This window comes from Capra hircus, chromosome 21 (assembly GCF_001704415.2).
Source record: "Capra hircus breed San Clemente chromosome 21, ASM170441v1, whole genome shotgun sequence".
Taxonomy (NCBI): Eukaryota; Metazoa; Chordata; class Mammalia; order Artiodactyla; family Bovidae; genus Capra; species Capra hircus.
This window is the reverse complement of record NC_030828.1, coordinates 33,091,573-33,115,504: the sequence shown is the minus strand read 5'-3', so window position 1 is coordinate 33,115,504 and position 23,932 is coordinate 33,091,573. Positions and strand designations below refer to the sequence as shown.

General features: G+C 47.8%; 1 pseudogene; it reads left to right on the top strand.

Annotated features, from left to right (window-relative positions):
* Positions 11,895 to 22,901, top strand: LOC102168490 (annotated as a pseudogene).

The following is a 23,932-nucleotide window of genomic DNA, read 5'->3' as shown; positions in this document are numbered from 1 at the left end:
GCCGAGGCCTTCAGCTCAGCCTGGCTTCCCTGACTTAGCCTCTGGCTTCCTCCCCGACTCCAGCTTCTCAAGTCTCCAGTCTGTCCTGCATGTTGCATGCAGCAGATCTTTACTACACTCCATGCCCACCATGAGGCTGCCCTGATATACAGCTCCTGACCCCGCAGCATGCAGAGTCCAGGACCCTACCCAAGTACCCGCAGCAGCACGTGGCAGCGTGCCTCCACCCTCTGCATCTGTTCTCACTACGCTGGCCCTCCAGGGAGCACCAGCCTGAGTGCCACTCCCTCCAAAAGGCATCGCCTGGCTTCTTCTCAATTCTGAAAACTCCCATTTCAGTGTGACATTTTGTCTGAACAAGTCTATTATGGAAGCATTGCATGTGGCAGTAAAGGACTGGAAACACTCTCGCCGTCTAACAACTAAAGTTTGGTTGATGTGGTCCAGTGGTTAAGAACCTGCCTTACAATGCAGGGGACGTGGTTATCGATCCCTGGTCAGGGAACTGAGGTCCCACATGCCGTGGAGCAACTGAGGCCAGAGTGCTCCAGCTACTGAGCCCACGCGCCCCAAGAGAGTCCAGGTACCGCGAGATGCCTGCGTGAGGCAGCAAAGATCCTGCGTGCTGCAGCTAAGACCTGACACTGCCAAACACACAAACATTTTTAAAAGGTTGGTTGGTTAAATAAATCAGGGTCATCCTTGCACTGGAACATGACACAGCCACAGTGAGGAAGCTCTCTAGGTTTGACCTGGGAAGATGTCTGAGATACATTATTAAACAAAATGCAAGATGGAGAACAATATGTATTGCACGTTAGCTTGTGTATTAAAAGAGCGAAAATGAGGATCTGTTTGCTAGAATACCCATTGAAAAACAAGAATTCAGTCCATTGTTTGCCTCTTGGCAGGGGAGCTGAGTGGTTGAGAAACAAAGGTAGGCAGCTGACTTAAGTTTTGAGCCAGATGAATATATTATCCACCACGAAAGCCATAAATACATATATTTTTAAAAGGGTTTCCTCTGCCCTTTATCCAGAAGTTCTTAAAAATGACTTGATAGGGAATTGATGCAAAAGACTTGGCAGGGGTTATCTGGAGATTTCCATCAAGGCCTTTGGAGTAGAAATGGTCTGTTTTTCTTGTCATGAGCTAATAATAGAGGAAAATGACTTCTGAGTATCCCTGGGTGCTCCTTATAAGTTTTTGAGGTCCCTGATCTCAAAGAGCTAACGGTCTTATGGGAAGAAGACTCAAGGCTTTAAAACAGTTAAAACAATCAAGTGATGGAGAAAATAAAAAGTGAAACTGTGTGACATAGACTCTAAGTGCCGTGATTCAGAACTGAGAAGCAGCCAGGCGATGCCTTTTGGAGGGAGTGGCACTCAGGCTGGTGCTCCCTGGAGGGCCAGCGTAGTGAGAACAGATGCAGAGGGTGGAGACACGCTGCCACGTGCTGATGCAGGTACCTGGGTGGGGTCCTGGACTCTGCGTGCTGGGGGTCAGGAGCTGTACATCAGGGCAGCCTGCTGGTGAGCATGGAGTATGATAAAGATCTGCTGCGTGGAACATGCAGGACAGACTGGAGACTTGAGAAGCTGGAGTCGGGGAGGAAGCCAGAGGCTAAGTCAGGGAAGCCAGGCTGAGCTGAAGGCCTCGGCCACACCCATGGTTCTGGAAAGGGGGCATGCAAAAGAGTTTTTTCCTTCATGATGTGAAGGAAAATCAGTAAGACTGAAGTGTTGGCTTCCCTTGTAGCTCAGTTGGTAAAGAATCTGCCTGCAATGCAGGAGAGCTGGGTTCAATTTCTGGGTCGGGAAGATCCCCTGGAGAAGGAAATGGCGACCCACTCCAGTATTCTTGCCTGGAGAATCCCATGGACTGAGAAGCCTGGTAGGCTATAGGCCATGGTGTCGCAAGAGTCGGACACGACTGAGCAACTCCACCACCACCACAGAAAGTGTTAAAACCACAGTCCTTGTGGCAAGTAGGGGGAAGGAGAACTTAATGGCACTTGGGCACGTGGTGGTGCAAGACTTGTTAACGGTTCCCAGTCCCACCCACTAAAAAGAATTTTGCTCTGGGACTTCCCTGGTGACCCAGTGGTTAAGAGTCCTCCTTTCAACACAGGGGATGCTGGTTCGATCCTTGATGGAGGAACCAAGGTCTCACACGCTGCAGGGCAACTAAGCCTGCGCACCTCAATGAGAGAACCCACACGCCGCAACCACTGAGCCCTGAGCCCGCACGCTCTAGAGCCCCTGCTTTGCAACAGGAGAAGCCAGCACGTCACAACTAGAGAAAGCCTGCTCGCCCCAATGAAGACCCAGCCCCAGACCAGCTTATCACAGTGTTTTCGCTCAGGATTGTTCAGCCTGCCCTCATGGTTCCTGAGCATTTTGTGGTGTAGAATTTGGGAAAAAACGGATTGAGATATAGAACTGAGGAGGTGGGAGGAAAGAGGAAGGAATCTTACGTTTTGGGTTGGTCCCAGAGTCTCCTTTACTGTGACAAATTCTGGTAATGGGTAAAGGGAGAAAAAAGGAAAGCGTGGAGCAGAGACTTGGGGAACTTCATCCTAAAGAGCTGAGAGGTGCCGAGTGGAGGGAGAGCCGCAGAGCCATGCAGGCTGGCCAGAAGTTGGGCTACAGTTTGGGAACTGACTTAATAGAGTTTCCGAACTGCTAAGAGGTGCAAGGAGGTGGGAGTGGGGAGTAAAAGGATTTTTGAGGAAGGTTGCTGAGGATTGTGAGTTTGACAGACTTTAATGTTCTTCAAGAAACTCAAGTAAAGATTGGGTTTATTTATATTGAAGTATAGTTGATTTACAATATTGGTTTCAGGGATACAACACAGTCAGTATTTTTATAGATTATATGCCATTTAAAGTTATTATGTAAAATGACTATATTCTCTGTGCTGTACAATATATCCTTGTGGCTTATTTATTTTATACATTGTGGTTCCCTGATAGCTCAGTTGATAAAGAATCCACCTGCAGTGCAGGAGACCCCAGTTTGATTCCTGGGTCGGGAAGATCTGCTGGAGAAGGGATAGGCTACCCACTTCAGGATTCTTGGGCTTCCCTTGTGACTCAGCTAGTAAAGAATCTGCCTCCAATGAGGGAGGCCTGAGTTTGATCCCTGGGTTGGGAAGATCCCCTGGAGAAGGGAAAGGCTACCCACTACCGTATTCTGGCCTGGAGAATTCCATGGACTGTATAGTTCATGGGGTCTTAAAGAGTTGGACACGGCTTAGCAACTTTCACTATAGTTTTGAAACAGGAGGGAAGGGAGCAGGGCACAACTTTTAAAAGGATAACGTAGCTCAAGGATACGATATAAACTGATTAAAACCAAATAGGTCCAAGGTGCTGGAAGCTCAACTTCCACTAGACCTTGAGCCTCAGTATAAGCTCATTGTAACACATCAGCATGCTACATGACACAGCTACAGGGGCCATGACAGTTCTAAGGCCAACCACAAAGGTCAAAAGTAGGCAATGGCCCAACTCCTGGAAGCTCCTACCCCTTCCCCAAAATAGCGCAAGTATTCCTCCCACTCATTAGCCTATAAAATTACCCACCCCTGTAAAAACTGACTACCCTATATCCTGGCGCTGCTCTCACCTGAGATGGCCCACACTCTGTAGAGTGTGTTTCTCTCTAAATACTTCTTACCTATCACTTTGTCTCTCACTGAATCCTTTCTGTGATGAGACATCATGAATTTCATTAAGTCCTGAGACCAGGAGCAATCTCAGTTAAAAGACCATGAAGCCAAGTCCCAATCTGAGTTACAGTTTCAGTTTGCACCTCCTCTTCCCCTATCCCTATCTTTTCCGTCCCCACTTTCCTCTCCCCACTGGAAATCACTAGAATCCTAGGTCTTTTAAATTTCTTTGCCAGTGTGTGCTTCTCTGGTGTGTTGGCATTGCAGGACTGAGCCATATGAAGCCATGGATTATATCTGGGTTATGTGTATGCGTTTTGTGGTCCTTATAGTGCTGAGAGTTTCACTGAACTCTAAACACAAAGCCTCATAATAGAATCAACTAGTATATTTAATTCCATTTTATAGATGGGAAAGTGAAGGTCACCCAGCCAGTTTCTTTCTGCCCTGACGCTGCTGGCAAATAGACTGCTGCTGCTGCAGAACAAACCTTCCATCCTCGTTAGCATTACCTCCCTGGGACCTGTGGAAACACCTCCTCCGCCACACACCACCACCACCACCAGATACCTTTTTTCAGTCCCAATTTAGCAGCTGCTTCTTCACATTTCCCATCCTGCAGCTTCCCTCGTGCATACACTGTGGTTTCTTGGGCAGCACGAAAATCCAAAATGTCACGCAACTGCCTCTGAACAAAGAGCCCTAGAGTCAGCTCCCAGTGACTGACAGCTTGTTTACACCAAGAGCTTCCTGGTAGAACCAAATATTCCATAATATTCGAGGCAGGCTTGGTGCTGCCTGGGGCAAGGCAAGGGGAAGGAGCAGGCCAGGAGAGCTGCTAGCTGTCTAATAGCAAAAGAATGCCAGCAGTATCACAGTAGGCAGCTGTGAGGGCAAGGCCCAGATGGGAGATGAGAACTTCCGGCCTTTGGAGGACAGCTGCTAATCCAGGTGTGATCTAGGAGCATGTCAGTTACTTGCTGTAACAGGCTGGCCTCATGGCAGCTTTATCTGCTACAATGACATGGTTACTGTTTGCCTGCTGGCCCAGATAGCAGGTCACTGGGACTGGAGGCCCCGCAGACTCCTTTTGGAGCCTCTGGATTCCTGGAAAAGGGTGGGGGAGAGTTCAAAGGTGCCTTCTGTTTGTGTGGGCAAGGTAGATGAGGGCTGAAGGGTTTCCGGCTATAGTGATTGGCTTGGAAGCCGCCCACAGAAACACATGGATGCACGCAGGAAGGAGAGGCTAGAATGCTCCTTAGGGCCTGCAGGGAGCTTGGGGTTGGAGGTGAAGATCATTTCTTATTTTGGGGAGAGATCAGGGCTTGGGGGCTCATATGTCACTGGGAGCTTCTGAAATCCACTCTCTTTGGTAGTGGAGAAGTTGAGCTCTGGAGCCCCACAGTTGGGGGAGGAGAGGAAGCTGGCATGATGGGAACCAGGGAGGGAAGGCCATGGTAGGGTGCTCCTGTTTATCTAGCACCTGACCTGTGCCAGATACATGCTTTACTTTAGTTCAGTTCAGTTCAGTCACTCAGTCGTGTCCGACTCTTTGCGACCCCATGAACTGTAGCATGCCAGGCCTCCCTGTCCATCACCAACTCCCGGAGTTCCCTCAGACTCATGTCCATCGAATCCGTGATGCCATCCAGCCATCTCATCCTCTGTCGTCCCCTTTTCCTTCTGCCCCCAATCCCTCCCAGCAGCAGAGTCTTTTCCAATGAGTCAACTCTTCCTATGAGGTGGCCAAAGTACTGGAGTTTCAGCTTTAGCATCGTTCCTTCCAAAGAACACCCAGGGCTGATCTCCTTTAGAATAGACTGGTTGGATCTCCTTGCAGTCCAAGGGACTCTCAAGAGTCTTCTCCAACACCACAGTTTAAAAGCATCAATTCTTTGGCATTCAGCTTTCTTCACAGTCCAACGCTCACACCCATACATGACCACTGGAAAAACCATAGCCTTGACTAGATGGACCTTTGTTGGCAAAGTAACGTCTCTGCTTTTGAATATGCTATCTAGGTTGGTCATAACTTTCCTTCCAAGGAGTAAGCGTCTTTTAATTTCATGGCTGCAATCACCATCTGCAGTGATTTTGGAGCCCCCCAAAATAAAGTCTGACACTGTTTCCACTGTTTCCCCATCTATTTGCCATGAAGTGATGGGACCAGATGCCATGATCTTTGTTTTCTGAATGTTGAGCTTTAAGCCAACTTTTTCACTCTCCTCTTTCACTCTCATCGAGAGACTTTTTAGCTCCTCTTCAATTTCTGCCATAAGGGTAGTGTCATCTGCATATCTGAGATTATTGATATTTCTCCCAGCAATCTTGATTCCAGCTTGTGCTTCTTCCAGCCCAGCATTTCTCATGATGTACTCTGCATAGAAGTTAAATAAGCAGGGTGACAATATACAGCCTTGACGTACTCCTTTTCCTATTTGAAACCAGTCTGTTGTTCCATGTCCAGTTCTAAATGTTGCTTCTTGACCTGCATACAGGTCAAGTTCAGGTTTCTCAAGAGGCAGGTCAGGTGGCCTGGTATTCCCATCTCTCTCAGAATTTTCCACAGTTTATTGTGATCCACACAGTCAAAGGCTTTGGCATAGTCAATAAAGCAGAAATAGATGTTTTTCTGGAACTCTTTTGCTTTTTCGATGATCCAGCGGATGCTGGCAATTTGATCTCTGGTTCCTCTGCCTTTTCTAAAACCAGCTTGAACATCTGGAAGTTCACGGTTCATGTATTGCTGAAGCCTGGCTTGGAGAATTTTGAGCATTACTTTACTAGCGTGTGAGGTGAGTGCAGTTGTGTGGTAGTTTTAGCTCTCTTTGCTTACCATATCTCATTTCATCCTCTAAGCAGCCTTCAAGATAGGCATTGCTATCCCCATTAAAAATAATAATAACCTGAAGCTCAGAGAGAAGGAAATAAAAATCCTCCCAACTGCATACCAAGCCATGGCTTCTTAGAAGGGAAAGGAGAAAGTGTTATGAAGCTGCTCAGATAGCCTGGACCTGAGCTGGGAATGGAGAGAGGCGCAAGTAGGCTGACCATGAATCTTGTTGTTGAAGGCGGGCTCTTCTGAGAGTGAAAAGGGGCAGTAAATATGCCAGGACAATAGGCATCAAGTGGGACTGTCCTGGGAAAACCAGGATGCGTGGCCTCCCTACCACAGAGCACCCGAGGGAAGCACTGTTCAGAATCCATGCCCTGTGAAATCACAGCTACCTTTTAGGATGTAATCCTCATAGCAATCCCTAAGGGACAGTGTATTATCCCATTTGACAGATGAACAGACTGAGGCTCAAAAGCATCACTTCACTTTCTCAAGGTCCCACATCTTTTAAGTGGGGAAGATCTGGCTGGCTACAAGTCCTGGTTCTTGCTGTGAGTCATGCTGCCTCCCAGGCTCAGGGCTTTGGAGGAAGACCAGAGAAAGAGACCAACTGGAGAAGCAGAGGGAAAGGGCTTGAGTCTCGGAGTGTGACAGACCACGTGACAGCCTCTGTGTGGCCTCTTCCAGGACGTCACGTGCGCAGTGGCTGAGGACGATGGGGTGCTGGGGCAGGGTGGAGGCCCCAGAGGCTTCTGCAGCCTGCCCTGATCTTCCTGCACCTCCAGGGGGCAGTGGCCAAAGCCGGAATTTCTAGGAAAAAAAAAAATCATTGTGTTGCCGCATGTCTATGACTGGTGAACAGGAACACTGAGAAATTGAATGGTAGGTATCCTGGAGTCAGGACTGTCCCCTCTGGTCTATCGACCCCTTTTCCTTCCAGCTCAGTCCCTCTGGGGCTCCTGGAGAGACTGTGGGGGTTTGGGATGCAGGAATACTCTAGGTCAGGGGCAGAAAACCTGCAAGGTCACGCACATGTGGAGGGTTTGTGAGCCTTGGGGTTAGTTCCTGCTCTGTTTCCCAGTCAGCCTGATGTTGCAGGAACGGATCAGCAGCCATAACACAGACAACGGAGGGCCTGGTCCAAACTTCAGATGACTTTGCAGGCTCCTTAACTCATTGCATCGCAGGTGGATGGGCAGGGAATTGGACATGCCAGTCAGAACACACCACCCGTGTGCTCTCAGACCTGGGCTGGCAGGGCTGATAAGGAAAGAGAAGTCCCTGCCCTACGGGATGACGAGTCAGCCTGGGGTACTTCCCTCAAGTACAGTAGCCTGTGGCCTCTGCAAGTTAATGTTGCATAATCAAGGGCTGATCATGTTTCTTCATTCATAAATCTCTTTAAAAAATTAATAGACTTCATTTTTTAGAGCGGTTTTATGTTTACAGGGAAAGTGAGTGGAAAGTGCAGAGAGTTTCGATACACCTTCCTCTCCTACATGCACAACCTCCCCATATTCATTCATTTCTCAAATTCTGTGTTCCACATACTGTCCTAGACCAAGGCCCAGCCCTATCATCAGGAACAGGGAGGGAGGAAGGGATGGAGGGAAGTAGGCCTAGGGTGCCAAGGGAGCCCAGCAGAACAGTCCACCCAGCAGGGGTGGTCTGAGGAGTGAGGAAGGACCTCAGAGGAAGTTCCCAAAGTGTTAGCCTCTCAGTTGTGTCTGACTCTGCAACACCATGGACTGTGTAGCCTACCAGGCTTCTCTGTCCATGGGATTGTCCAGGCAAGAATGCTGGAGCGGGTTGCCATGCCCTCCTCCAGGGGATCTTCTCAAACCCAGGAATTGAACCTGCATTGCAGGCAGATTCTTTACCATCTGAACCACCTGGGAAACCCAGAGGAGATTCCACCTGGGCTGAATTCTAAGGGTGTGGGCATTAGCAAAGAGTAGGGATGGCAGGATTGGGGTGCAGTGTGTACAGAGGCCTGGGGCCAGAAGGCACACTTGACCCAGATTCGGTAAAGCCCAAAGCTAACCGGTTTAGTCTGAGGAGGAAGGGTCCAAGTAGGCCAGAGTCGGTGGGAGGGGCTTACCAATGTGGGTGGGGCCAGCACTGGCCTTGAAATAGTTAGAAATTTCAGGTACTGGATTATGCAATTTGTGGCTTTAAATGTGTCCTGAAGATGCTTCAGGGGCTTTCACTGTTGCCTCAAGTACCAGCCCCTTGAGAACAGGATGGGTTTTTCTGGTGGCCCGCGGCTAACGCCTGCTTCGCTTCCGCCCAGATACAGCCTTGACCAATAGTCTCACATCTCGCAAGGAAGCAGAGAAAGCCCACCTGGCAAAAGTCAGGGGCCCGGAGGGACTTCTCGGATCATGTCAGGCTTTCTCCATTTATTCACCCCTGGTGGTAGTTCCAAGGGAAGAGGGGTACGAGGGAAAGGAAGCCTTTCCTAACAGAGCAGGCTGCCCAAGGCGCAGGGAGAGCAAGGACCTGGACCCCTGTGTGCAGCATTCAAGAGGCGGCGCCTGAGCCCCCTGGGAGCGGCAGCTACCAGGACCGGATCAGGGGAGGAGGCCCCGTGCAGCCGAGCCTCTGAGCCTTGCTCACTTGGTTAGAAAGCGCAGACAGTAAAGTATGCCCTTTCCCTGTGACTCTGAAACTAGACCAGACCGGAGAATTCCCAAGGGAATCCTGCAGTAAGAGCCAAACCTCTTCCCCACTGCCACGGCTCTGCCTGCAGCCAAGGAGCCCCCTCATGATGAGAACCTGCCTGTCAGCGGTCTTGGGCCGTGAACATGCCCCTCTTGCCAGCTTCCAGGTGAGGAGACTCACCTGTGCTGAGCCCTGTGTGCCGGGCCCTTTGCACACATGACTTGCACTTCATCCGTCATCCTGTGAGGTGCGCACTGCTACCATCCCCGGCTTAGTGGTGAGTAAACTGAAGCTGGGGGAGGTGAACACTGGTGGTAGTGGGTAGAAGGGAATAACGTGAGCAGAGGCCCAACGGGACAGGGCCTGGGGCCAACAGCAGTTGGCTGTGGGAAACCAAGGCACATGCTTGTGAAATGAGAACTTTCTCCCTTATGAGCTGAAGTGAACATACAACAAGACACTTGGCTTCCCCCAAAGTTTGGGCTGAATTAATAGTGGCATGGCATGCAGGTCAAAGGAGGAGATTGTTCCTCCTCCTTGCTGAGACTGTACCCGAAGGGCTAGGATCCTTTCAGGGCCCCCCCTGCCTAACAGCCATGGACGAGCCCATGCACTGTACCAGACTGGATGGACAGGGAGGAGCAGCCTGGAGACCCATATATCCTAGGCCTCTGAGGAATCTCCCAGAGGCAGAGTTCAACCCCATAGAGGGAAAAACATCCTGGAACTTAGGAATTGTAAAAATGGAATGAAAAATGTAAGGTAGTGAGCCCCTTATGCTGGGAGCAGATGCTGGAGGACCAGAAATGCAGAGAGGGCTCCTGCCTAGCCTGACGGGTGGTCTAGATTCAGCCCTCACATTGACGGAGCACTTCGTGTCCACCTTTCCACCACACAAGTCCCGCAAACACAGGGTTTTAGGCCACACAGATGATGAGGCTGCCCCTGCCTAGCCTGGGCTGGGCTCTAGGTTTCTTCTGCGGTCCTGCTTAGACTTCTTCGGGGAAACCAGGCATTGGAAATAGTGGAGGTCTCGGACCTGTGAACTGGCCGCTGCTGGACTACCTGAGGTCACCTTTTTCAGAAAGCTGAATATTTTCTAGTGCCCTGGACCTCTCAGCTTCCCATCATGGAGTCCTCTCCCAGTCAGAACCTAGGAGAAGACAGCAAACCACTGCCCTCCATCGCCATCACCTGTGTGGACACCAGGGCTTCCCGGAGTACCCTGATCTCCCTAGAGCGAGGGCTTCCCTGGCTGTCACACCTCACAACGCTCACTCTTGACCCCCTCTGTCTCTGACATTCTGTAGTCCCCAGACTTTGCCCTTTTTCTTGACCAGGGCTCCAGCCCACGTCCACTGCAGCTTCCCACTGCCATCCACCTGCCTCCAGACCTGGCCCTGTTAATGGTTCTCTCACCTGTCTTCTACTCTGCACTTGGCTTGTCTAGTCTCTGCTGAGTTTGAGGGGCTAGGGCCAGTCACGATTTTTTTAATTGAATTAGAGCATATAATATGCGACCCAGATCAAGCTGGAGAACACTTTCAGGTCCATCTGTTTAAAATGGCTCGATCCCCTAGACTCCCACAGCTTTATTATTGGACACTTGGCAGCTGTTGCCTTTTATTCCAGCTAGCTGCAGGAGGGGGAAGCATTCTGGGAGCTGTTTGTTTTTCTCCCTGCCTGACCTAGCACAGTGTGAGGCCCATTGGAGGTGCCCCTTGAGGCCCATTAGATGGAGGGGTGTCGAGTTTCCCAGGTGTGTCTTAGAGTATGCGCTCAGTTGCCCCCTCAGAAATGCGGGAGAGGTGACAGGTGAACAATGGGGTCATGGGAGTGCAAGAAAAGCCCTGAGCACCGAATGTGCTGGTTCTGCTCAGGTGACCGGCCACCCCGGTGTGCTGTGTGTAGGCCTGGAGGCACACATTCCCAGCAGAAGGTTCAGGTGTGGAGAACTCCCTGTGTGGAATGCCCTTTCTAGGGGGCACTGGCTACAGCATGGGGCTGGCCAAGCTCTCATCCTGGGCCCTGGGACTTCAGGCTTGAGCACCCACCATGGCAGGATCAGATAGCTGAAGGAAGAGGGCCAGACCCAGCCCCGGGGAGCCTTTGAAGTCAGATGCCTGGTGCAGAATGTTCTGCGGAAGGCGAGAACACACAGATTCTCAGGTGGAGGCCAAGACCCCCGCTGCTGGCCTAAGGGAGCCGATCCCTGTCTCCTCCTGCTTCAAGGCCTTGGGAGACGGTGCCCTCCAGGAAACAGAGCATGGCCTGGGCTTGAGCAGCAAAATGGGCGCAGCAGGAAGGAGTTGGAGGGAAGTGGGAGGCACGGTAATGTGGGGATGGGGTGTGGTACATGAAGTTCAACAGCTGTCCTGAAAAACCGTGTCTCCAGTCTATTGGAAGACTTGAAGACTCACTCCCTCTTTGCTCTCGGCAGAGAGGAACCTCTTCTCTGAGGTCTTCTTCTCTGAGGTCCAGATGCCGGTTGTCACTGAGGGTCTTCCTCTTGGGTGGGTTCTGAGTCCCTCAAATTATCCTGTTCCTGTCTTCTCTATCTTTTTGATTGTAGTAAATATTTAGGGGTCTCACCCAAGGCTTGGGGACACTGGGTGAATCTGATTTTACATCATATCCGTTAACTCAAGGCTCAGAATCTGATTTTACATCATATCTGTTAACTCCCAGGTCCATCTGTCACCAAAATTTGCTTTAAGGCAGCATGGTGGCAATGTCTTATTATGAGGATGGGCTGTCCTCCATGGTCAGTAGAGGCATGATCACAAGCATATGCTGTTAATAGGGAAGGAGAGAGAAGGAAGAGAAGTGCATACCAATGGTCAGTGTAGATGATAAGGATTGAGGTGTCTTAGATCAGCCTCTGGATGGGGGAGGCTGGGATGTGAACATTTCCTGAGGACCTCTGGTGTGCCAAGCACTTGTGTATGATCAGCAGGTATATTATTATCTTTATTTTACTAAAAAGGAAGATAATGCATGGAGGATTTACCCAATCAGAGTAAAAGATGTGGAGATGGGTTTTGAGCCAGGTGTGGCCACCTCCATGGTTGGCCCTCTTTCTTCTCCGTGGAAAGTGATCTCCAGTTGCTATGAGTATGCTTTCAGGATTGGGATGGCAGCCGCCAAATAGAGAGCTAGTTTTCAGACAGTTGAGGGAAGTCTTTAACATGTAAGAGAGGCCAAAGCAACAGAAAAGGGGAATGGCTTAGATTTGATTTGATGGCACCAATGTACAGAGAGGTTGAGGTTTTGCTAACAGTAAGAAGAGTTAGAGCCCTGCTTTCTCTCTCCCCTCCCAGGTCACTGGGAAAGAAGCTCCACTCTAGGCAGCTGCAGTCAAGAACACAGGGCTCTCTCTATCCCCAGTGCCCAGCTGAGAAGTACAGGATCTCCCTGGGAGTGGCAGGCCACCAGCATGTCACAGCTCCCTCACCTCTGTGTTGAGGTGTATTCCAGGTAAGAGTAGCTGAGAAGCCTGTGGCCTTTTTCCTCAACCCATTTCCAACTCACGGTGGAATGTCTACCCTAGTCGTGGGAGCCAGAGGATACTGAGGCCTTCACTCTCTCACTTATAGGGTGGAGGTTGCATTCTAGGAGAGGCTAGTTTAAAAGACCAAAGGCTACTGCCCCAACCCAGCATCCTTATAAAGCAGGGATATCACTCCAAGACAGCAGTTTCAGAGCAGTGGTACAGATGTTTCATACAAACAGAGGAAGTCCATAAAAAGTCTGATGCTCTCCTCAAGGGAACTGGCTTTATTTGCACAGAGTGGGGGGAAATTCAAGCATGTCGGTGCTCTCAAAACAATGGAGATATTGGTGATAAGCAATTAAGTCTGGTAGTGCTTTGAGAAAAGCTAGCTAAAAATTAGACCAACTAGAAGTTTGTAGAGAGAAGCAAAGAGCTAATTGAGAAAAACCCTCCTGAGATCAGAACAAACTTCAGAGACTAGCCTCAAATACTACTCCAGTCACCAAAAACTTGGCCTTTCTGTACACTGATGCCAAATCCAATCTGGGAGAAAATTTTGAAGTAGAAAAGGATAACTTTATTACTTTACCAGGCAAAGGAGGACACACCAAGCTTCTGCCTTGAAAAACTGTGTCCCAGCCTGTGAGGATTTGATGAAGGATTTTATAACAGTGATTCAAAAGTGGGATTTCTGGCAAGAGTAGGGTGAGTGTAGGGCCTGTACTCCTTTAATCCCATCTCAAGTGGTCAGGTCTAATCTTAAAGAGCCTCTAATCTGGCTTCAGGTGGTTTTGTTGGCTTCTCCTCCCTTGATTAGCAACTGTACAAATTTGCCCTTTGGAACTCAGAGAAGGTCATGAAGGCTGGAGTCTTGCCTACAAGAAACGAGGGACGGAAATTCCTCCTTGCCTGGGAGCCCCACAGGGCCTTACTCTGTTTCACTCCTGCAAAGAGACTTCATTTCTTTGGATCAGACTGTAGAAGCTTCCAGAAAATGACACCAGATCTTATACAAAGGATCAGGAATCAGGTCGGCATCAGATCTCTTAATAGCAATATTCGAAGCCAGAAGTCCGCAAGGCAATGCCTTGAAGATGCTGAAGGAAAATTATTTTCAACTGAGAATTATATACCCATCCAAGGTATCAGTACAGTGTGAGAAGAGAAGGTAGATATTTTCAGATAGACAAGGTTTGAAAAACTTTATCTCACATGCAAACTTCCTCAGGAAGCTACTGGAGGATGTGCTGCAGCTCACAGAAGGGCATAAACCAAGAAAGAAGAAATAAGGAGCCACTACTGAGAATATGGAGGCAAGAAGAATGGAAATTTCTCCGAGTGGGAAAGGGTCCCAAGCAATCCAGAGAGGATGTCTGTGTGGGTTTCCCTCCCTACCTCGTCCAACTCCCACACTGGCCTTTGTAAATAAACGGTGTGGTCTTTGTTGTGAAGAAAAAGAAGATGGAATAGAATGCAGGAAAAACAGAGATCATTAAGGGAAGAAGCACAGGATGACCGCAGTGGGGCTGATCTAGAGCTATTAGTTCAGATGGAGGCAGGAGAACCAGGGGCTCCGGGAGGGGTGTCTCAGAGTTAAAAAAAATAAGGAATGATAGTGAAAATGTGTATCGAGAATCATTTTACAGGAGTTTTGCAGGGTGTGGGATGTGTCAAAAAAAAAGCAAATGAAAAAACGAGTCAACAATTCTGAAGAAGGAAAGTTTACAAAGCAAGGAAGGGTGTTTATGAAGAAAGGAAAAAAAAGGTATGAAGAAAGGAAAGGACAGCATATTACTTGGCTTAGCAGCGAGCACTATTTACTGATTGAAAATGTAACCAAGAAATGTAGTGTTATGATATCAAAAGGAGAGGAAAGAGCGTAAGTGAATCTCATCTGTCAGGAGAGGAATGCCGAAAGGCGGTATGTAAACTGGACTTCTCTGAGATAGAAATAATAGCAATAAGTGCTTTATTTTGTTGTTGTTTTTCAGTTGCTCAGTAATGTCTGACTCTCTGTGACCGCATGGACTGTGGAATGCCAGGTTTCCCTGTCCTTCACCATCTCCCGGAGCTTGCTCAAACTCATGTCCGTTGAGTCAGTGATGCCATCCAACCATCTCATCCTCGGTCATCTCCTTCTCCTCCTGCCTTCAGTCTTTCCCAGCATCAGGGTTCTTTCCAATGAGTCAGTTCTTTGCATCAGGCAGCCAAAGTATTGGAGCTTCAGCCTCAGCATCTGTCCCTCCAATGGATATTCAGGATTGATTTCCTATAGGATTGACCGGTTTCATCTCCTTGCAGAGATTTTTGTCTTCTGATTTTTGTCTTCTAAATGACTGAATGAATTGAAGTGGTCATTTCGAAAGAGCAGGATGGAGTGACATAGGAGAGTGCTGTCTTTGTTCTAACACTTTAGCACAGTTTGACTCTGCAAACATTTTTTGCACATGAGTTTGGGAAGATAAAAATTAACTGAAAGACAGATGAAAAGAAACCATGATAACAGTAAGGGCCTTCCCTTTTGAGATGCTCCCATCCTCTGAATTCTTTTAAAACAGCAATTGGGGAACTTCCCTGGTGGTCCAGTGGTTAAGAATCTGCCTTCCAATGCAGGGAACTTGGTTCAATCCCCAGTCGGGGAAGTAAGCTCACACATCACAACTACTGAGCCCTCGTGCTGGAGAGCCTGCATGCTGCAAGGAAAGATCCCACATGCCACAGCTGCAACTAGGGCCCGATACAGCCAAATTAAAAAAAAAAAAAAAGATTCCTAATCTATGCAAAGAAAAAAACTGAGCAAACAACCCCACCCATCTTTTCAGCCATCTCATAAAGTTCATTCTCACCCTGCAAGGCAGATATTGATAAGGGTTCTTGTGAGGGTCAAAAGGGATAGTGTTTTGTAAAGCATGAAGTTGGCATATGGTTTAGATCGTGGTTATCAGGCAGGACAGAAATAAATATCCCCATGTGGTACACAGGAAAGCAGAGACCCTCCCTTCCACCCCAGACTTCCCACAACTTACCTGGCTCTGAGCCCTACCTGGAGGGAGATTAATGTGAGGGCCCTTGATGTCATCAAGGCTCAGTTCTCATCCTGGCGGTGCTCTGAGCACTGACCCTGGTCATAGACTGATCCCTGGTGCTGGTTGCAGGCTGAGCCCCCACTGCTTGCCACGAACTCCCTTAGTAATGCTCACAACCAGACCTAAGCTGGTCTTGGCTGAGAAGAATGGATGACTGGGCTCCATTCCTCTCCAGTGCTGTCTCAGGGGCAGGGTTGGTGCAGCTGCAGCCTGGCTAAACTCTCTGGCATGGTTTCCCTTCATCCTGGACTGGATTCAAAGCCACTGCCTGTGCCCAGTCCATTTCTGTCCCCTCCCACTGGTCCTCCTTGTGGGGGATGGTGGGGCCCATGGTACACTCTGAGCAGAGATTGTCTGTGATGAGTCATCCTTGTTCATAACAAAGGAGTCTGGCATGAACAGCACTTTTTCTGCCTTCTCTGCTGCAACGGAATAACGTCCCAAATCCACGTGTTCAAGTACAGCCTTGAACTGGCTGTTTCCCACCCTGGACTCTTCAATCCAATCCATTACCAGGGAAGCATTTCTCCAACATGATTTCCAAGAGTTCCCAGAACATTGGCTTGTTGTAGCTGCTTCTCTGCACATAGTGACTGGCACCTCCTCTGAGTATCCTGTACAGTCAGATGGGAACCAAGGCTGACTTCAAACCCTCTCATCTCTTATCAGTCCCAGGAGAGGTGAAAGGTCAGGAAAGGGGCAGTGGCAGATGCTGGGCCTGGGAAAGTTGGAGGGTGGGTAGGGAGACAAAGGGGATGGGTGGGGGGCAGGCACAGGATCATGGTTTTGATAAACTTGATTTACTACTGGGTCACAAATGTCAGGGCAGTCAGGAAGCTGAAAGACTTCCTCTCCTGCCCCTGTGTCAGACAGATGGAAAAATGAGGTCCCTGAAAAAGAAATGTTCCCAAGATCCCACAATGACTTGAGATCAGAATGGTGGATTATTTATGCTGAGGATCAGCCTCGGGCAGAATGGCACAGATTCCACAGCCCCTAAAGCCAGAATAGGACTCTTGAGGAAGGCCCTGGGGGAGATGGAGGAAAGGCTCCAGGGAAGAAAGATCTTCCTGATTATCTGAATTATCAGCTCTGGGACCTCTGGTTGGAGGGCACATAGGGTCACAGTTTCTCATCACCAGATGCGTGGCAAGATGCAGGCTGGACTGTACGGTGAGAATGTGCCCACAGCGAGAGGAGCTTGCTTGCTCTCTTGGCCATGTTTCTCGTTGTGGGACTGGAACCAAGTTGTGTTCCTCACAATCCTAGGGTTCCTTTGCTTGACCTAAGGGTCTGCTCTCTTTCTGAGCCCTCAAGATCCAGAACAGCTCCCGTGAGCAGCCCCAGAGCTCTGCAGCTGCCTCTGGATGGCCACAAGACCCTGGAGACAGAAGAGGCACCTGGACCCACAGTTAGAGTATGTATTTGAGGAAGAAAGTTGGAAGAGGGCCACCTTGGGGGGGTCTTTCTTACAGGAACAGATTAGGTCAGAGAAAATCATGGTAGGTAGGTGTCCCTCCTCCAAACTGTTAGGTAGGTAGAATAGGGAAAAGGAGTCCAAAATGGCGGTGGCTAAAAAATAAGGAAGGTCAAAGGAAGGTCCGAGGACCAGAGTGAAGACTTCAGGCAGAACAGACAGCACTCCTGGCTGAGCACAATTTGCACAGGGCGGGCCCGGGGGGAGGGAAACATATAAAAGGAGGAGCCAAAGCTCGCTCTCTCTCTCTTTCTCTCCTGTCTGCGTGCGCTCTTTCTCTCTCTGTCCCCCTCTCTCTTCCTCCCCAACACATTCTCTCCCTCTCTCTCTCCATCTCTCCCTCCCCCATGCACTCCTCCACTCTCTTCTCTTCAAGTCTTTGGGTTGGCATACCCTCACACTTCTAGGATGGATTCTCCTGCTATCTTCTAAATAAAATAGAGCTGTAACACTGATTTGCCTAAAAGCTATAACACGGTTTGTCCGAGACCCGAGAGCTGTGACGTGCCGAGGGCTCTAATGTCCGTTGCTCCAAATCTTTGTTCTGACAAGACAAAGAACCAAGGAACATACACTCGCCTGACAAAACCAAGGGTCTGCACTGCAGCTTTCAGGTGGTGAGAGGCACTTCGGCTCTTGCCTCAGTGCTGTTAGCCAGGGCCTCCCAGATCCTCTCTGCCTGTGCCCCGAAGCCTGTTTCAGGGCCTCTGCTGGCTGCGTCCCCCTGGGGCTGTCCTTCCTGCACTTTGGTTGCGTACTTGTCTCTGCCACTGGGCTGGCAGCTCTTTGAAAGTCAAGTATTGCAGGGTGGGTTCTCCAGGAAGCAGACTGTGGCTCAAAGTGTAGCATGCTGGATGTTCTTCAGGGAGAGCTCTGGAGACTGATGAGTGTAGAAGGGAGGGGGAAGAGGCAGCACTGGGCAGAGGGAGAAGCTGAGCTGTACTGCAGGCCCCACCCAGCCTGGGCTCCTCACTGGGAGCTTGGCATGGAACGGCCCCTCACAGTCCCATACTGAGCTGAAATAGCTGGGCCTCTGCACCCCAGCTAGATTAGTCTTTGGAAACAGATCACTCAGAGAAGGGCATGGCCCAGGGTAAAGCAAGTATCTGCAGCTGAAGCGATCCCTGGATGGGCTGACAGCTACAGTCCTCCTGCCCTGGCCCCCAGACACCAAGTCCTTCCCTGAAGGGAAATGTGGGCATCACATCTCAGCGTCTACTCTCCTGTGTCCTTGTGGACTTTTGAGGAATGCCAGCTGAAGGAATGAATTAATTAATTTGAAAGAAGACCCTAAAATATTTTGGCCTTATTCTCCCCATCTATGAAATGGGTATATCTTTGACACTCGTGCTATAGAAGGCAAAGCTCTTCATAAACTCCACATCTCATGGGAGTCTTCAGCCTCCCTTCTGTTCTCTTTCCTTTACACCCTAAGGTTGGGTCTAGGGCCCTGAGGGGTGGAGTGGGTAGTGGAGGGTAGGTGGAGTGGGCTTGGCAGTTTGTGGTTGCTGTTTTAGGAGAAACCACAGCTGCCTCTGGTTCAGGGCAGTCAGTGAGGCCCAAGGAAGGGGAGGTTCATATGCAGGGCAGGCCTTGGGCACTGAGTCACCACCCAGAGGAAAACCACAGCTTCAAGAGCCCCAAGGCCCAAGGAAGGGTAGCAGATGAGTTGGGCGAGTGCCAGGTCTCAGGAGTGGGGCTTTGGACAGCCTCCTTATTTCTAGGGCCGGCCCTGTTCCAGCTTGCAGGGAAGCACCTACCGTATGCCATGATAAAGGCAGGCTGAGTCACACATTTCTGTGAAACAGGACAGACCAAGAAGAGAGTGACCCTGAAAAAGAACCATTCCTCTCCGGTCTCCAGCTCCCCACTCTCTGCAGAAGTGGGGGCAATTCTTGAATTCGAGAAAATTCTTCTAAGATATCTGAAGATTCATAGACTTCAACTTTGCTTATATATAAATTTACCATCATCTTTAGGCTTCCCAAGTGGCTCAGTGGTTAAGAATCTGCCTGTCAATTCAGGAGCTGCAGGAGACTTGAGTTCAATCCCTGGGTTGGGAAGATCTCCTGGAAAAGGAAATGGCAACCCACTCCTGGCAACCCACTTGCCTGGAAAATCCCATGGACAGAGGAGCCTGGCGGGCTATAGTCTATGGAGTTGCAAAGAGTCGGACACGACTGAGCAACTGGGCGTGCATGCACCATCATCACTGTAGTCTAGAGAGGCTGCTTCACGTTGCATTCATCTACAGATAGCTCAGAAACTGTGAAATGGCTGGTTTTTTCTCTTTCTTCTTTGTAGGAAAATGAAATATTCTGAACTCTCATCTTGTGTGATGAAAGCTAAAACAAACAAATGAACAAAGATAATGTTTCCAGACCAACTTGTTTATACCTTCTTGAAAGATATCCAATGCTTCGGACAGAGCCATAAGAAAACTCGAAGGTGGTAGAATAGCAATGATTCATATCACCATTGAATTGCCCAGGCAATTCCATCATTCTCTTGTTTTCTTATTACTTTAGTCTCTGTTTTTAAAAAGCATGGTTGAGAATAATTAATGAGTGATGGTGAAAAGTAGTTCCTAAGAGGGTGAAATAGCAAAATATTTTAAGATCTAGGATATATTTTGAATTTACAAAGGATCTAATGGATCAATACAGTAATTGATATATTTTGGACTTATAAAGAATCCAGTGGATCGTTTTGGTAAAGGTCTGTCTAGTCAAGGCTGTGGTTTTCCCAGTGGTCATGTATGGATGTGAGAGTTGGACTATAAAGAAAGCTGAGCACCGAAGAATTGATGCTTTTGAACTGTGGTGTTGGAGAAGACTCTTGAGAGTCCCTTGGACTGCAAGGAGATCCAACCAGTCCATTCTGAAGGAGATCAACCCTGGGATTTCTTTGGAAGGAATGATGCTAAAGCTGAAACTCCAGTACTTTGGCCACCTCATGTGAAGAGTTGACTCATTGGAAAAGACTCTGATGCTGGGAGAGATTGGGGGCAGGAGGAGAAGGGGATGACAGAGGATGAGATGGCTGGATGGCATCACGGACTCGATGGACGTGAGTCTGAGTGAGCTCCAAGAGTTGGTGATGGACAGGGAGGCCTGGTGTGCTGTGATTCCTGGGGTCACAAAGAGTTGGACACAACTGAGCGACTGAACTGAACTGAAGAGAGAACAAGCTTTATTCTATTAAAAAATAATTTAAATCTCTCTTTGGTTTTTGGAAGACCCCTGTAGTCATCAAATAATCAATCCTTATTAATAGTTAAAGCTGCTCAGAAAGGGAGCTTAAAAATTAAAATTCAGTCTAAATGACCTTGGTAGTATACTAAGAGTTAAAATAAAATTCCCCAAGGAGAATTTAGCTGGAGGTCCACTTTTCCCTATACCCAAATAGGGAGGAATAAGCAGAGACTATGAATTTGACATAAAATGAGACCCTATGCAAATGACAAATGACATGCAAAAAGATGCAAATAAATGAAGACAGTAGGGAGGGCCCTAGTGCCCTGGGTAGACATGGAATACTGGCTTCCTCTGGTTGGATGGCAGTTCTAAGAAAGCTGCCCCATCCTCCTCCTAGGTTCTCCCACATGGCCCCTCTGGCTGAGAAACTTAGGCCCAAAGACTATTCTTGCTGCCCTGTTCCCTCTTCCAGTCATTTGCAGAGACCCCTGTGGTCCATTGGAGCCACTTTCTTGCCACTCTACTCTCCCTGCTATGTGGGCCCTGGGGCTGGAGTCTGGTGCTGGGTTCAGGGCACTACGGAGTCAGGACAACAGGGCATGGCGGATAATTCTATGGCACCTCCTGATCCTTCAAGGTCTGTCCACTTCTCTTACACAGCCCCTATCCTCACCCCCATGCCATATGTTCAACTTTTCTCTTCATCACAGCAGTGTAAACAACAATAGTTTGCAGGGACTGGGCATCAGGCAAAACAGGGCTATGATCTTCGACAGATGGAGGACACACAAAGCGAACCCCATGTTTAACCAACTTTCTTCCTGAGGCCATTTTCCAAACTGAGATGCAGCGAACTAGACCAAATAGGAGGTGACATCTCAAACAAAGGTTTTAAAATAAGTAAGGATAATATGTTGAAGAGAATAGAGCAAAAGATGGACCAAATGGGTGAAAAGCTTGAGTATTTAAAGAGAAAACTTGAATCTATAAGAATGAAAAATATTGGTGTTTTAGACTGCAAAATATCTGAAATTAAGAACTCACTGAATGGGTTTAACAGGACACTGTATACAGAGAAGACAAGATTAGTGACCAATCAATAGATATTATCTGGATTGAAGCACAGAGCGACAAGGAATTGAGGAATAAACAGAGCTGAGCATAAGAGATAGTAGGACATGCTCAAATATTTGAATAGATAATGACTGAGAATTTTCTAAATATGATGAAAGGCATCAAGCCACAGATTCATGAATATCAGTGACGACTGAGACACTGCCATTTTTGTTGCTCAGAAGTGGAGTGAGAGGCTGAGAGTGGGAGACACTATCTGCTTCCATCCTTCGCAATCTGGTGTATCAGGCGAAGCAGGCCGAGCAGGCTGAGCAATGCGATGGAATGGTGAAATCAATGAAGAAAGTAGCAGGGGCGGATGCGGAGTTGACAGTTGAAGGAAGAAACCTCCTATCTGTGCATATAAAAACTGTGATCAGAAGTAGAAGAGCTTCCTGGAGAATAACCCGCAACAAAGAAGAAAACAAGGGAGGAGAAGACAAGCTAAAAATGATTTGGGAATATCGGCAAATGGTTGAGACCGAGCTACAGTTAATCCGTTGTGACATTCTGGGTGTACTGGATGAACACCTCATTCCAGCCCCTAACACTGACTGAGCCCAAGCTTTTCTATGATAAAATGAAAAGGGACTAGCACAGGTATCTGGCTGAATTTGCTGTAAGAAATGACAGGAAGGAGGCTGTGGAGAACAGCTTGATGGCTTATAAAGCTGCTGGTGCTGTTGCCGTGACAGAACTTCCATCGACACGTCCCATTCACTTAGGCCTTGCTCTCAATTTTTGCATATTCTACTATGAAATTCCTAATTCCCCTGAGCATACCTGCAGGTTGACAAAAGCAGCTTTTAATGAGGCAGTTGCAGAACTGAGCACACTGAGTGAGGAAAGCTGTAAGGACTCTCCACCTATCACACAGTTGTTAGTGATGATCTGACACTATGGACTTCAGACATGCAGGGTGATGGTGAAGAGCGGAATAAAGAAGCACTGCAGGATGTGGAAGATGATAATCGGTGACACATAAAAGCCAACATGAGAAACCATCTCTGACTACCCCAGACATTCCCATCCTACCCATCTTGGAAATTCCCCCATTGTTACTGAGAACCACCAAACCTGACTTTTACGTATGGCCTCAGACTTGAGTTCCTGCCCTGTTGGTTTTTTGTTGTTGTTGTTGTTAATGGTTTTCTAAAGTTCTTAAAGGCAAGAGTGAGTTTCTGTGGATTTTACTGGTCCCAGCTTTTAGGATCTTTAAGAGCACTAACAGAAGTGCAGAGAGGCTTTTTCAGCATTACTGCATTGTCTCTTGCAGACGCCGCAAGATCACCATTAGCAATGGAAATTACATTCAAAAGCTGTTAGAATTTTGTGTGATGCAAGCATCTAAGAGAAAGGTTAATCACACGACTGAGGTGTATGTGGTATCATTTTCCCTTTTTCTAATTCTTTGAATTTTAAACCAATTAATTGGATCTTAGCTAGAGGTGGTTAAAGGTTGTCTGGGGAGTTTTTTGCAATGGTTTTGCTATTTAAAAGTGTTTCAGACTCTGTTGAAATGTTGAAAAGTATGATGCTGGTAACAGTTTAACAATTGTGGCTGCTCATTCTTGCCTCTTTTTATTCTTCCTCTGAAGCAGGTTAGCATTGAAGGTGTTATGGAAAAGCCAGCATGCATGTTCAATTCTTTGTTTCTTCTCCCACTGGACCCCAGCCCTTCCCTCCTTTGCTCCCTCAGCCTCTTTATTCAGTATGTCTAACTTGAAACTAATTTATACTACTGCATATATGACTTGAGCCATAGATACAGAATCTGTATTGTTCTTACTGAAACACAGCATGGATTAACATTAAACTGAAATAAAAGAAACCTAAATAAAACAAACCTAAATTTGAATAAAACAAAGCTAAACTTGAATAAAACAAACTCCAAATATTATAAGTATAAAGAAAACTATACTTGGCCCATCAAAAATCTTAAAAGCAACCATATTTTTAAAAATTAATTTGTTTTTGGCTACACTGGGTCCTCACTGAGGCGCATTAGCTCTTTGTTAAAGTGATCATATTTTTAAAGAGACAGAGTTAGTAACCAGTTAACAGTACAGTTGATGGCTAACTATGGAAGCCAGAAGACAATGCAATTATATCTTTAAAGTGCTAAAGAAGAAACCCTACCAATCTAGAATTCTATGCCCAGAAAAAATATCCTTCAGAAATGAAGGGAAAATAAATGTGTTCAAAATTTTGTCAAGTGGACAAAAATTCAAAGAAATTGGTTTGTCACTAGTACACATTGGCAATACAGGAAATTTTTATGGGAATTCAGGATGAAGGAAAATGACCCCTGAGTGAACTGCAGGAAGGAATAAAGGTGTAGCAAAAGATTAAAATGTACATAATTATAAATGAATATTTACTAAAATAACAATA